This window comes from Schistocerca serialis, chromosome 4 (assembly GCF_023864345.2).
Source record: "Schistocerca serialis cubense isolate TAMUIC-IGC-003099 chromosome 4, iqSchSeri2.2, whole genome shotgun sequence".
Lineage (NCBI taxonomy): Eukaryota > Metazoa > Arthropoda > Insecta > Orthoptera > Acrididae > Schistocerca > Schistocerca serialis.
In genome coordinates, this window is record NC_064641.1 from 700,591,999 (window position 1) to 700,607,737 (window position 15,739).

The following is a 15,739-nucleotide window of genomic DNA, read 5'->3' on the forward strand; positions in this document are numbered from 1 at the left end:
GAACACTGCATGCGTCTGAGTTCTCTGGGACCCGTTTACTGCCTACCGGCGGGGGCTGAGGCACTGCATTGTCTCGCCTTCTGCCGACAACGTCTGCTCCACTCCACACTCTCGACCATGTAAAATGCTGTAATGTTGTTGAGTGGTGACCCAGAAAATCTGTCTACGATTTGTGTTTCACTTGTGATAGCAAAGGAGGCACAAAACCGTTTTTATTTGATGATTATTTTATTACACTAGAATGCAATACATCAATGTGGCACAGAATTAATTTCATTGTTTGTGACCCAGTGCACTGCAATTAAAGCGTCACATTCTGTTCTTTTTCCTTTCACGGGAGGATCCTCAAATAATTTATTATTGTCTTGGATTCATATGTGTTAGTGAAGGCACAGAGAGTAAATGCAATGTAATGTGTTTGATGTCTTTCTTTGATTCTCTATGGTAAATGGATGCAAAAGATTGTGTCAATACCTATCAGAAACTGCTCTGTAGCTACTCAGGCAAATTGCTTGTTTTGAGGTCTATATCTTAATTAACGGAGAAGTTAATGTTCACAAGTGATATTTAAAATATGAAATTGGATTTAAGGCGACAAAATTGCCCATATTTGAAGCTACCTAGAGAAAAAGTAAGTTGCTAGAGCCGCTGTTAGCAAATGTCTGCAGGGAGTTCCTAATTGTTACTGTGGAAATTTAGCATAGAGGCCCTATAGTAATCAAGAGGTTCATTTCCTTCATACTTATCACGCTGGCATGTGAGTCTTAAGTGAAGAACAATATTGAAATTCGTATCGCCGAGCCGGCCGAAGTAGCCGAGCGGTTCTTGGCGCTACAGTCTGGAACCGCGCGACCGTTACGGTCGCAGGTTCGAATCCTGCCTGGGGCATGGATGTGTGTGATGTCCTTAGGTTAGTTTAAGTAATTCTAAGTTCTAGGGGACTGATGGCCTCAGAAGCCAAGTCCCATAGTGCTCAGAGCCATTTGAACCATTTGAATCGTATCGCTGATGGTCGATTCGAATTTCTTCAGAGACGCTGGTATTGCGAAGCAGCTTGGCAGTCAGAAAGCCAAGATCTATGACCATTAACACAACTTACTGAGTCGAGCTACCAAGAGGATTTGATGTGTAAAGGTTTTCTCCGGATTCGATACATAGTTTTTTCTGGAAATTCGCAACTCCATAAAATATATCAGAAAAAAAGCTCGCATACGCTGGCCCCTACCACGGTTAGAACTGACGACGGATTGAGCCGTTCTGACCCGAGACACGGGCGGTACCACCGGGCTACGGACATACTGCTGCCTGTATGCCACTCTCATCATGGTATTTGTCACTCAGCCTCATAACGCATCGTGAAAGATAATAAAAGTTGTCACTTATGTGAAGAATAGCGTTTCTTTAGGCAAAAAATTGAATTTTCTGTCTCAGTTTACATGAGGATTATGTGGCACGAGTCATTCCAATGGAAAGGGAATATCAAGTGAATTTAACGAGTCAAATCAGTACCATACGCGGAAGTGATTGCTCTGTCACCGTGTTGCCTAATGTTTGTGACGATGTTGCCAATTCTCAACGGTACTAGGAACAGCTCTGTAGCGGTATGCGAAGAGAATACTGTGCTCGTATCATAGGAGGATATGGAGAGGAGGCGCGGGGTTTGGTTAATATGCAGCGTTTTCTCCTACCAGTTGTGTCAAACATTCAGTTCCCTACAAAATATATACGAATAAAACACTTACCTTGCTGCTTTGTGACAAAAAATTATTTCAGTACAATAAAAAGTCTTTGGAAATCATGTATGCCCACCGGTCACAAAAGTAAGATAACGAACACTTTGCACCTCGATTGCACCTATGTGCAGTCTTGTGACGTTTAAATAAATCGTTTTAACGGCACTAAATAATGGTTTGTGAATCATTTACCGGCCGTACTCTGCCGCATTTCACTGATTGGAAGGCAAAAAGCTTACTGACAAATTTCACACAAGGAAAAGAGGGAGGAAATGTCTCCTACTGGAAGGTCATGTTGTTTTATTTAAATGATTACAAAATCTGGTAAAACGAACAGTCAGGTTGTCAGTATAAGCACATTACTGTTGTCAGTATGATGTTGCACTGCCCAGGTCCTGTAATGATAAAGGGCCCGTTTAGGTCAGGCATATTTTACACAGAAGTGGAAGAGAGAGCACCACTAAATTCCAATCCGTATGCATTGCATACACACAGAAATTACTGTTACAGGGTACTTATGGAGCCCAATGAGTGAATTACGTATTTTCCGGTGAGTAAGAGCACTGGCAAACATTCTTCGGTACATTAGGTTACTTAAACTGACGTCACTCTGAGCTAGAATTTATGGTCAGCGACTAAGTGTAAGGTCAATGAGTCGGATGCGAGTTTTGCAACTGTGAAATACTTTCCTACATTATAGAAGAAATATTAAATTTGAACTAATATTGCGAAAATTTTGTACTTGGATAGCTTAGAACGAAAATCTTTCTCTTTATTGCAAAGGAAAACAATTCATTTTCTGAAACATTGTCTGTCATACACAACTTGAAACAGGTAATGTCGACCAAATCATATGAAAGAACTGGCAGCGACGTATATCGGAAGGCAGTAAGATCTTTTGCCTTTCGGTTTGTCAGTACTCAATAGCCATTCCTAGGCGCAAGTAAATGAAGAAAAGGCGGCGCGTTTTTGTTATCAAGTAACGTCTTCATCAATTACTTTAGTTTTAATGTAATCTACGAGTAATTACTGATGTTTGCTATTCCGTAGACAGGGAAGGAACCTGTTCTTGGAAAACATCAAAAGGCATCAAATGATTTTCAAGTACAGTGTTGCATCAGCGGTATGAAGAAAATGATAGTAATAATGACGGTAATAATCGAATTATCCGGTAACTTCACACGTCCCAGTGGATTTTCTCGAACTAAGAAATTTGCTGAATTTGTGCAAATTTCAAAATGGCTATGATGCCTTTACATGCTGCTGACATGAGAATAGCATAATCTCCGCTTCAGAAGCTTGCTTCTACTTAACCATTTAATAGACTCGTTTTTTTTGTAAGCTAAGCACATCATCTGTTACAGCACACTGCTGGGGCTGGGAAATGTGGCCACAATGGTCTGGCGGAACGAACTATCACAGGTGCAATGTGTGGGTTCAGGAATTTACTTTTAAGAGGCACAAACAGATTTACTTGTCCCTGGTAACATCAAGAGAAAGACGTTATAATCCAGAATCCGCATTAAACTTCACGTTCCTTCATTACCAACTGGGCAGAGCCGGTTTACGTTGGGAAATGACATAGCGGAAGTCATGGTAAACAGAAATACAGTTGCCAGTAAACTTACTTACATAAGAAAATTTTATTTCATTTGATGAACCGATAGCTATTTAAAGGAACAGGGCTCATTCTTTACGTGTACTTCATTGAACTAGAGACGTTGAAAAATTTGGTGCTGGGCTGTGATTCGAATTCGTATCTCCTCTTTCGAGGATCTGAATCTCGCGGAACAGTATAATTCAATCATTTCGTTCCTTTTCTCAAGACTGCAATCTTCTCTAGGTCTCCTCCAAAGGTAAGTATGTGGATCTGAATCCTGATCAAGTACAAAAATATTCATAATTTCATTTCAAGCCCTATCACGTGCACACCGGTCTGTTAGTGAAAATTAACGTATATTTTTAATGTCTGTTCATGTGTCGCCAACAATCGCAATAGGTGTCGTTATTTCTGGTCAAACACGCACAACCGGGCGAGGTGGCTCAGTGGTTAGCACACTGGACTCGCATTCGGGAGGACGACGGTTCAATCCCGCGTCCGACCATCCTGATTTAGGTTTTCCGTGATTTCCCTAAATCGCTCCAGGCAAATGCGGGATGGGTCCTCTGAAAGGGCACGGCTGACTTTCTCCCCCGTCCTTCCCTAATCCGATGAGACCGATGACCTCGCTATTTGGTCTCTTCCCCAAAACAACTCAACTCAAACACGCACACATATTACTATTAGTGAGTAAGCGACTGATACTTAAGCCATATTCGTGGATGCACGGTAGGTGTGCAGTTCCATTGTTCCTTAGGCACAAAAGTATGTATCCTTATTTTAGATTCAAACACCTAGCAGCTGGTAAGAAAAGCCGATACGAAACATTTGATTTTACTTAGTTAACAATCCGATTACGTGTTGGGTTCGTATTTCCGTCACATAACTTCACATCATGCACTTCATCTTTAAATGCATGCACATTTTGTTACTTCAGAATAGAGGTATATCAAACATCTTTCGTAATTAGTTAACAGGGACGAAAGGGTCATGATGGAAGTCCCGGTTTATTACAAAAACTGTCGTCTTTTATTTTCAATTTTAGATGTGGTTACTGGTATTGGCAAAAACTTCGATAACTCATGACTCTTCATGGCTAGTCATCAATATGATGTGATTAGATTATATTACATTAGATTAATTATTGTTTCATGGATCATGAATACGATATTTCGTAATGATGTGGAATGTGTCATTTTAATGAATGATTTCTTTATATACCATGATTCAATTACTTTACAATTTTTTACTCTCTCTCTCTCTCTCTCTCATTCTTTTTGATTTTTATCTCACACTCTTTCTCTGTCACACACACACACACACACACACACACAAACACACACACACACGCTCTGTTTTTATTTTTATTTGTTTGTTGTGCTCGACTATCGGCGAGGCACGAAAACGTCTGTGAATGAGTTTCTTACTTTTGAGTACACTTACGAAGGAAATATAAAAACAACTATGACAGTTACTGATTTATGATGCTTAGTTTGCAGTCAGTTCTCAGTATTATTAGTAACTACGCTCCAGTCCCTAAACATAGTTACAGAAATGCGAATCAGACGCATTACGTATTCCAGGCCGTAGCAGCTGCGACTTGGAGACACCAGCTGTGGTCACTTCCCAGCCCGCTGTAAAATCACATCGGTTCGTCTTTTTCCTGCTGGTATTGTAACTGAGATTTGGCAACAAGGCAATGTATGTTTGGCAACTCTGTGATCGACGAGTTACTTCCTGGTGTGCACGGAATTAAGCCTCAAAGTTCACTTGATTTTACCTGTCACTTCCATTGAATAATCTTAGTTATTAACGCTGGAGGTGTAACAAAAGATTGTAAATTTACGGTTTTCAGCCCAGGAAAGTTGTTGCACGTGGAAATCGCAACTAATCTCGTCCTTCACATAGCGGTTTACGAGTTCTAGCCACTACGAGTCTCGTAAGAGGAAGCTAAGAGACATTCTTCTTCGCCAGCTCTGTGGTAACGTGCTGACCTGTGAAAAAGCGTCTGTTATGGTTCGCAGCTATAGTCTCACTGACTGTAGCGTTTTTATCCCTTCTGTGAAAGAGCTACAAACAGTCAGATCAAACATCGCTAAGGAAATCGCAAGAAAATGCTTTTGGCTCATGGTGCAATGGTGAAAAACTTACAATGCTGCACAACAGGTAACGCCTTTGTCCACTGCTGACAAGCAAAATTTGGGTTTCTAGGAATACATAACTTTATGAATGCCACATTTGCATACCTCTTGATTATGACACAGCATACCAATTAAAAACAGACCCAATCAAAATCTAAGTTAGTAGTATTGTACCAATTCGTGCCGATAGAGGCACGCTTGTGTACAGTTTTATTAAAACAGACTTTCGTCGTAAGGTTATTGTGGGTAGTTTTATTGCATTTCTTATAACACAGCTCACAATTTTCGTAAGGTTTCCTTTAGTGTTGTTAAAAGAATAGTAAACATGAGAGAGAAATTAATCATCAATGATATAAGCGAATACTCTGATGTTATCTATAACAGTCTGAAAATGCACATGCAGTTTATTGATTACATACATGTAGAAAACTTGTTCTGAGTTAAAGCTCTCAAACAAGGTTTGAAGAAGAATAAAATGCCATTACCAGACGACAGCTAATGTAGAAAATACTTTTCCGACGTATTTTGGCACGATGCGCTCTACCCATACGTAATACAAAAGTTTCGAGATGCATCTACTGTCTGGTTGTCTGTTAAACCTGAAATGAACAAAATGTCGCAGAAGTTAGCCCTTTTTCCACATACGACTATTTTGGGTTGAGAAGTGAAGGGAATTATGTAAAAAGTTCCATTAGATTGATAACTTTAGCAGACAGTAGAATTGCGTTTTAAAACATATAGCGACATTTTATCTACCGTGTCCGATACTTACCATTACGCTACTAGCTGACACAGCTGACTGCTCCAGCAGTCAACAACAATTCCTCCAGAACTTCTGCACTCTACAGTGCTGTGGGATAATGCACATGGCCAGGGCAATACTTATGAGAGACAAACAGTTATACCTTTTCTTTTGCACTGCTCGACGTTTTCAACAAACAGTAGCGCAATAGAGTAGCTCAAGTGGAAAGGAACACTTCCTATTTAAATTTCTGCATCCTACACTGTTGGCAGTTCTGTGTTGGTGGCAGTTACGTCATTTTATTTTGGTGATTACAAAATAAAGTTGAATGTATGCACTGGGTAGCTGAGGCAGCTAGTTCATGGTGATTGAGTCAACCAAGTAAATGAATTTACTGAACATGTCGCAAATTGATACAGGGAGCCTGTGTGTCAGAATTCTCAGCCAGTGTGGCACAATGGCGTTATGATAAAAAATGAGCCCTTGAAAAGAGGATTTGGTGGTCTGCTGGGCTGATGATATGTTCATATATCTATGGTCTGGGTTCGATTCGAACTTCGGTCAGTTATTTTAGACAGGGAGAGAGAGATTCCATTCTCTTCTGGCTACACCAAGTGAAGAAGTTATAATGGCATTGTGATGTGAAATTCACATTAAAAATGATATTCCTTCTCTACCAAGTAGACGTTACGTTGAGCCACAATAAAGTCTGGAGTGGCGACATGTAGAAACTCTATCACCAGTAACCTTTCTTATACTAGTTATTTATTTCTAGTGACGAAACAAACGCTATGTAGGCTCACAGGACAATTATCCCATCTTTTATCTGAGCTTCTGTATGTCGATAACATTGGTTCTGAACTGGGAATGCAAGTCAGATCGCCCTTAACCCTGAATTTGTTCCCTTCGTGACGATACAGCTCGGTTACAATTTGTTGTTTGTTCAAAACTGCATATTCCTCAACATCTCCACATATTGCGCGTGAATGGGTTCGAATCCTGGCCCGGCACTAAAGATTTCAATATGTATTATCAAGCTCTACCATGAGAACACCTATCTGCTGGTGGATAATAATTTAATGTAGTTTCACTCGTTGTCAACACTAACGATATCTGACGTTTTTGACTCCCAGTGAGACACAGAACTATTTGGTGATTACTGCAAGTTCAATATGTTATTCCGAGCTGCTGATGGAGAAAAATTCGGTAGCTGACGTCTCTTTGTGTGTAGTGAACAAGGATATGTGTGGAGCTCTATTCCCAGTCAGTGGTGAACTTTCCGTCATACTATTTCTAGTTCAAACATCCTCACATGTCGCTCCTGGTGCCCGAAACCGATATTTAACGTTCGTTTTCTCTAGAATAAAACAGTGATAGGTGCCGGGTTGGAATCCTGGGAAGGAAAAAATTAATGTTTCGTCTCGTCATTTCAGTTCAAACATCTAGCTACTGCCGAGAAAATGCGATATGTCACAGTTGATTGTGCTTCGATATCTGTCTTATTAGGTTCTGGGTTAGAATCCCTGTCCAACACAAAGCTTTACCTCACTGCATTTTAAGTAAGTGACTTGCTAAGAAGGAATATTTAACATTTCTCGTAGTTCGTTAACAGGGACAATAGGTGCTGGGTAGGAATTCGCGTCCGTTAAAAATGTTTGCCTCATGTAATTTAAAGATGATATTTGCTAACTGATACTGTCTAAAATCGAGGTATATCACTCTCTGTCTGCCTAATCAGGAATGACTGTTAGTTTCCGTCAGTCACGAAATCTTTGCTTAGTCTGCATGACCTGGGCTTGAATCCATATGCAGAACGAGTCGGTTCGTCGTGTCATTTGAAGTTCATACATATTCTCAACTAGCTGCTCATGAGTAACTTAAATTTTTAACGTCATTTTGTGTTAAATAATAGGTACGGTATGTTACTTTGAAGAGGAAATCATGAATACGACGAACTTACTTCGTGCATTACCTATCTGACGTAATAATAAGAGTGGTAACGTTTCAGGTATTGTCAGTTATTGTAATAAATGTGAGCTTATAAACCTTAAGGACAGTCTTACCTGTGATAAGGTGTTCCCTGATATTTGTAGTATCTTAGATACAGAGTAGTGTTTTCTAGTGGTGACTTGTTGGAACCATTTTTAATAGTCAAACGACTTTACCAAGGAGCGATTAGAGGACCTGCTAGACAGCTGCATTATGTGGGTTGCATGCGAATCAGGCGAAATGCAATTCAGGTAGTTCGGATACTTTTGAGTATGACTGTATATTATGCAGTATGTCTTTGCACAGCTTTATGTGAATATCACGGAAATAATGTCACTTGGTGTTCTTGTCATGCATCATTTTAATGCTACGCTCTGACTGATTGGAAATAGGAGGGGGAGGCGCAATTGAGCTAGCTGGATTATTTTAAATTTATTTGTTGAAACTACATTCTGTTTAGGTGTACTATTTTAACCTTTAGCATTGATTGGTTACAATGAGTAGGAGAGGGTGGGTCACAAAGCATAGCTAAACTAGTTCCTCCACCTAGAATTTTTGATTGGCTCTTCCATTTTTACTACTTTTCTGTGACTGGCTGAAATGATGAGGATTTTTTTTTTTTTTTTTTTTTTTTGACTGGATGGAAATATAGGGGGAGGGGTAGAGGGATTTTAATTTTCTATTAACACAATTATTTTAATTTCAATTTTTTGATGGATTTTCATTTGTTACATTATCCTATGATAATGTAAAAGGGTGATGGAAGGGGGGCAGGGGACTGCGTTATGGAGGGGAAGGGAAAGGGATGAAGAGGGTGTGATAAAGATGATGATGTCATTGATTAGAGAGAAGACTTCTGTAGACCGATGACCGACTTCACGTAATATCACACAAAAAAAAAGAAGAAAAGTGTTCCAGAATGCAGACAGCCCTACCACCTCAGTGCAGCAACAAAAATCTAAAGGTCTTTTTTTTCTTATTTGCCCATTTCTATCCATGCACGGAAGGCGAAGAAAGATACGCCGACCACGATATATGAACGATCAGGCGGAAGTCGACCGTACGTCACGTTTGCTTGGATGTCAACAGCTCGCAAGGCTTCGACGGAACTACCCTCTATTAGACTGCGAAGTATAGTCGATTCGAAATCAAAAAGAAAACATAGACACTGCAGTGAAGTTTCTGAGGAACAATCGTCTTTCAGACCATAAATGCATTACACCCATAGCCAATGAAGTTAAGACAACGCCTATAATAGTACACCTATATCAGTGCAGAGGAAAGTGATAAAAGAACTTTAGAAGAATGAAACGTCTCACACAGGTATGTCAAATTGTAAGTTACTTGCCGAGAGAAAAGAAATCAGTGTATCGGTTGCATTAGAATGAGACAGAAGCTGGCAGTTAGGGCTGTGATACTGCGCAACTGCTTTGGACCGACAATTTGGACTCTTTTGCGGGCAGATCACACACCACAATGAAAACAGGCTTACTGGCATCTAGAAACATTTACAGCGATGCCACTGTACAAGCTGGAAACAAAAGTGAAATCAGTGAGTTACAGCTAAGAGTTCCAGAAATGAGTTATCACAGTGTGTTGGTACCTTACAGTTGCTGCAGAGTAGTTGCTCTTCCAAGTAGCATCCCACACGAGCAAACCAGCTGCGTCTTTACCTGCAGTTGCTCGTACTTTAGGTACTCGGGCTACGCACGGCTCTCTTTAAAGAGATTTGTTCGACATAGTTATAGGGCCGAGCCGCGCACGTCTGCTTTCATGCCCTGCAGTTAATTCGGTGCAAATAACCTGTAGCTGTGGTCCTGAAGCCAAATAGATTACAAATTGTTTGGGATTGCAAGTTTATAAAATACACAGAAATATACAATAAAAGAAAAACAAATAATTTTAAAAAGGGTTCTATTCTAACGTCTGTAATTGGTGAAGACGACAAAACATTATGTTGATAATGTTTTCTCAAGAAAGGACATCTCAGATAAACGGGATGTGGTCCTACGATACACAGGAAATATCCTTATCAAATGCAGTAAAGTTACATTGCGAGCGTTATAAGAATGGTAGCAAAATCTCCAAACTAAATTGCCATCAAAGACTTGCGAAAACTCAGGCCATTTCGTGATCATAATACACGAAAGATTCTGTGGCTCAAAACAGCTCATACTTCAACATGACGATTCACAAATTAACACATGCAATACGAAGAACGGTAACTCATACTGTCTGTTCTCAGTTCCGTACATCAAGCAGCAAAAGTTTGAGTCCTAGTCTGGACCACTTTCAGACCGTTCGTAACAAACAGTCTCCTCAAAAGTTAGAGTATTGTAGCGGCCGTTCACCGCCCAAAATCAATCACCTATACGACTGAACCACGCACTATCCCATACGCCTTCTTCCAGCACTCGACGCCAAATGTCCACAATCGCTCCCTTGAGCTCGTGACTCGAAACGTTTCCGTCTGCAGTTGATTCCAGCAGTGTTCCAGCACTGTCCAACTCTCACTGGCTGAAATCCATCCCCACCAGAAATACACCGCTCTGAAGCTCTACAGACATGATATGATTCAAAATGGTCGTTTTCTGGACTAAACTAAGAGTTACAACAATATTTAAACACAGAAATGTTGTAAACATTCTGTCAGTCAGATAATTTACAATAATTACAAATCAAGGTTTGTCCATAAATAAATAAGCCAGTATTCTTGAGCAAGTGCGCTTATATTAAATGACTACAAATTATGTTATATATTATTTACACAGTTTCACATCTTCTCAACAGATGAATCTTACGGTTCTCTTTTCAGTTGCGGTGTTCACTAACACATGAGATTGACTAGTTTTAAATTAGCACACCTTTAAATGGCACTTGCGATCAACATTTAAATAAAATGACTGGCAGAATCTAAACTTTTCAGTAAGTAAATACACAAATATGATAAAATATGAGGTATTGATGCTGTATTCATTTGCTTCGTAAATGTGGAGAATAAGATGTTCTCACAGATATTTGCATAATGAAAGTGATACAAAAGACGTAGTAAATCAATAAATAAAATAGATATACAGCTTTCAGGGATGATATCTATAGTGCAGTGTTATTATCTGAGATACAGTTTGTTGAACTCGCATGAAACTACTAAAACTTGTTGATTAAGAGGGTCATTGTGAAAATGTTTCTTCACTGTGAAATATTAAATTCTGTAGTTTTAAATATACTGAAATACTGTTGTGCTACTGGACGTGTCTCATTTTTCCAAGATCGCAGATGTATTCAGATTGCACTAGTATTTGTCTGTGAGTAATTGTCGAATCCCAAAGGGCTGTAAGTAGCCATCTTTCAGTTTGTCTCAAAGCCCACCATTTCTTGCCGCATTTTCTGCGCAAAAACAGTGCAAGCATCAGGCGTCCAAATTCCCAGCTCTGGGATTTACCCGTTTCCGGCGACGCACTCACTGGCTCTGCACTCGACCTCGCCTGGGGTAGCCACATGACGTCATCGTCCCACCGGAAGCCGGAACTGCAGCGTCGCGCTCTGAGACCTGGACCCGCTAGTGTTCAGCTGTACGACAAATTCGCCTCTTACCAGTGTGGGTGGCCAATTAATTCGCCTAAAGATGTATAACGTTACAACAGTAAAGTGCTTTTCTTAACCAGCAGTTTGTGGACATAGATTCGAAGGCCGCAAGAAATGAAAGATAAAGCATTGTGAAAATAAAAAAGTACTTTGAAATACAAACAAAATCTCCTGAATCAAACTGCATGGCTGGGCAATATTCAATACGGTGTTGCTCTACCACACGCCTTGTAAAAACGTCCTTGGCATGCTTTCCACAGAGTGGTCGAGATACTAGTTCTCAAGCCTGTTCCAGTCTTTGACAGTGTCGCTCACGTTGTTATGCAATGTGTGTGGACCATTTTTGTGATGACTGTTGCAAGTTGCAACTGTTCTCTGTCATGTTCGATCGGTTACATGCCACCAGATGCCATGGCCTGCTGGAGGAAGGAACTAACGAGATGGGTTCAGTGTGCTCGTGTACTTTAGTTTTGAAAGACAAACTCATCGCCGATATGTTAACTGCAGAACTGGATTCTGCCCCGATACTGTACAGCTCTCAAAGAACCTTGATAGTGTTGAGACGCGGCCGTCACCCTGACATGATACCAGCCCAATTTATGACTGACCTACTTCTCTACGGAACACATGGAAATGCATGTCTGAAATGTGCGTTAGTATGTGGCCACAGCTGCATTTCTTTGATCACCCAGTGTCAAAAATAGCCTATGCTCGTCGATGAAGAGAACCCGACACCATTCATCTAGGTTCCGTTCTATGGCTTCCTTCTTGATATACCATACTGGTGGTGGTATTGGGGGCTTTTGCTGTTGTGGATAAGGCAAGCCTAGAACCCAAATTGATCATATGGAGGTAGTTGCACAATGTTTGAGTAGAAACATTTCTTCCAAAAATGCAGTGTCTTCTCACATTGTTCTAAAGGTGTACTATCTCATCAAAAGTGTCCAGAGCCGAGCGGGATTAGCCGAGCGGTCTGAAGCGCCGCAGTCATGGACTGTGCGGCTGATCCCGGTGGAGGTTCGAGTCCTCCGTCGGGCATGGGTGTATATGTTTGTCCTTATGATAATTTAGGTTAAGTAGTGTGTAAGGTTAGGGACTGATGACCTTAGTAGTTAAGTCCCATAAGATTTCACACACAAAAGTGTCCAGACAGGTAGTGATGGACATTAATATGGCGTGCGCCCATTCTTCACCCATGTTCAAGACCCAAAACCGGAGAAGGTAATGATTTTGTTTGCTGGTACCTGTTGTGAAGTCGACGTCCTACCTCATCCCAAATCTGTTTCATTGCGTTCAGGTTGGAACTCTGGGTAGGTCAGTTCATTGCCCACAAAACACTGCTTCACAAATGCTGATTTATGACACTGCGCACTTTTGTATGATATGTACAATCATCATCACAGCACTGCCCCTCTGCTGCATTAAGTACACAATGCTGTAAAATGGGCTCACATCCTCCCTCACTTAGAGGTTTCTTAACCTTTACAAACTCATGCTATTTTACCACGGGCCACACCTGAGGTGAATCTCCGATACTCATAAATTTTTTTCACAGTGATATTTTTTCTCAAAAACAGAAATAAAAATATGAATAAATACTATACCAACAAGATTTTCTTAATATCAATGTAAATATTTAATGTGGTTAAATAACAAATATTTATTTATTTTTCTGGGCAACGGCCTTGCCACAGCGGATACACCGGTTCCCGTTAGATCACCGAAGTTATACGCTGTCGGGCGTGTCAGGTACTTGGATGGGTAACTATCCGGGCCTCCATGCGCTGTTGCCATTTTTCGGGGTGCACTCAGCCTCGTGATGCAAATTGAGGAGCTACTCGACTGAATAGTAGCTGCTACGGTCAAAGAAAACCATCGTAACGACTGGGAGAGTGGTGTGCTAACCACGCGCCCCTCAGCTGAGGATGACACGGCGGTCGGAAGGTCCCGATGGGCCACTTGTGGCCTGAAAACGGAGTGTATTTATTTTTCTAAAATTCACGGAATGATAAATCCTGGAAAAAAAGGTCATGTATATCTCTCCTAAATTTTTATTTTATATTAATAGAGTTTATTCCTGAAAAAGTTTTGTTTTTGTGTCTCTTTTTCACAGAGAGCAATTTTTGCACTTCACCATGGAGGTTGAATGCTCATGTCATACAGTTCTTCTGCTGTTACTACAAACAATTTTCTGCATTCTTCCTGTTTTAGCACATGGAACAAAACTACTTCTTTGCCGGAGTTTCTTCGTTTACTAGTGCACTGGAGTCTTGAGATTCACGCACAAGATTAAAGTCAGTTTTGTCCTCTAAACCAAATATTCATTGAGTTCAGTAAGAACAATCTGACACTTAGATTTCCTTTTTTGACATGGTATATCAGGGTTTTATTAGTAAATACCACATATGCTGCAACTTCACGAACATCAACTTTCTTTTGCAGGACTAATCTAATGAGTCCATCTCACCTTTCATCTCATTTTAGCACTTTATTACATGTGGCTTAGAAGCATCTTCAGTAATTACATTTGATGTACAATACGTTCTTAGAAAGCAGCACTACACCTTTATCCTTTTTTTGAATGTATGCCAGTAGAGTTGTAAGATGGCAGAATAAAAGAAGGCCAATTTCGCACCTTACATAACAGTTTTATACATCGTAATGGGAAGGCGAATGTGACACCTAACTTACTTCGGCGGTAACGAACAGATTTGCCTATAAGTATGTAATGCAAAAGGGATGACACTCAATCGATGGTATTAACACACTGCTCCTACATAATGCATTTCAATAAGCAGAAGGTGAAACAAGCAGCGAGAAGAAACGTTTTGTGTGAAAGCCAGCGCGGGCAGAAACGGAGGCCGCACCACAGGAGGCACCACGCAGCGGGAGTCCGCGACCGGACAGGTGACGCATATTGGACAGCAAGTAGGACAGGAAGAAGCTTTAGAAAACTGCGTTTCGGAATTACAAATGGATACGAACAAATCCAGTGACACAGTTGATCACTTGAACAGCGAATGGTACACATGTGATGTACGTATGTAACTTTTAGGCGTCTGGAGCGGACACAAAACGTCTGATTGGCGGAAACGAACTAGGAAAGAGTAAAGTGCCGAGATTCCAATGCAGTTCAGTGGTAGGGCCGTTGCAATTGGCAGAGAGAGTTTCCACAAAATAAGAGGAATGCTTCTATTAGTCAAAAAAGCCATAATGTGGAAAACGAAAGAACCCAGGTGGGGAGACAGTTTGGCTATGAGAAGCAAAAGAGCGAAATTTTTGGGGACTCTTCTCTGCACTGGCGTCAAGTGCAGAACGGGGCGCATAACACTCTGTACGACGCAGAGGAGGAATTTATGTGAACACTGAGTTCACTGCGGTTGAAATTCAGATAGATATGAGCTGAAGCGTCGTTGAGCTCCAACTGTGGAGAAACGAACCAGCCATTTAGTTAATTGTTCTTGCGAGGACTGAGAGGGCATTTCAATACGCACGCTGCTCCAGCCATGCGCGTGCATATCGCCATATTCCAAGACTAGGGATGAGTACATGTTTTCTTGCATCACGAGAAACATAGGGAAAGTTTCTGCTGAAAAAATCAGCAAAGGCTTAATGTCAGCCATGCAGACGACAGCTCATCACAGCTAAGGTAGATACTGCGAGCAGAGGCGTAAACTTGTTGGTTCACCAGCTTGTGTCCACTGTAAACTCGAGCAACCTTGGGTAATCTTTTACTCAACTTGTCACAAAACTAACCATCCTCCGTAGACTTGTCATCCTAAATAGCACCGAACTTTGAACCAGAATCGGATGATTTCTTGTAGAACTGGCCAACATCATGACGTAGTCGTAAGACTAACTTTGTAAAGAAACTTCTAGTTAAAATTTACCATTGTTGTGTTTACGATTATTTCACTTTCCGAGGACGAGATGCGTTCGTTTGACAACT

General features: G+C 40.7%; 1 pseudogene; it reads left to right on the plus strand.

Annotated features, from left to right (window-relative positions):
• The first annotated feature begins 13,465 nt into the window (after positions 1–13,465).
• On the plus strand, positions 13,466–13,583 carry LOC126476664 (5S ribosomal RNA; annotated as a pseudogene).
• Positions 13,584–15,739: the final 2,156 nt, after the last annotated feature.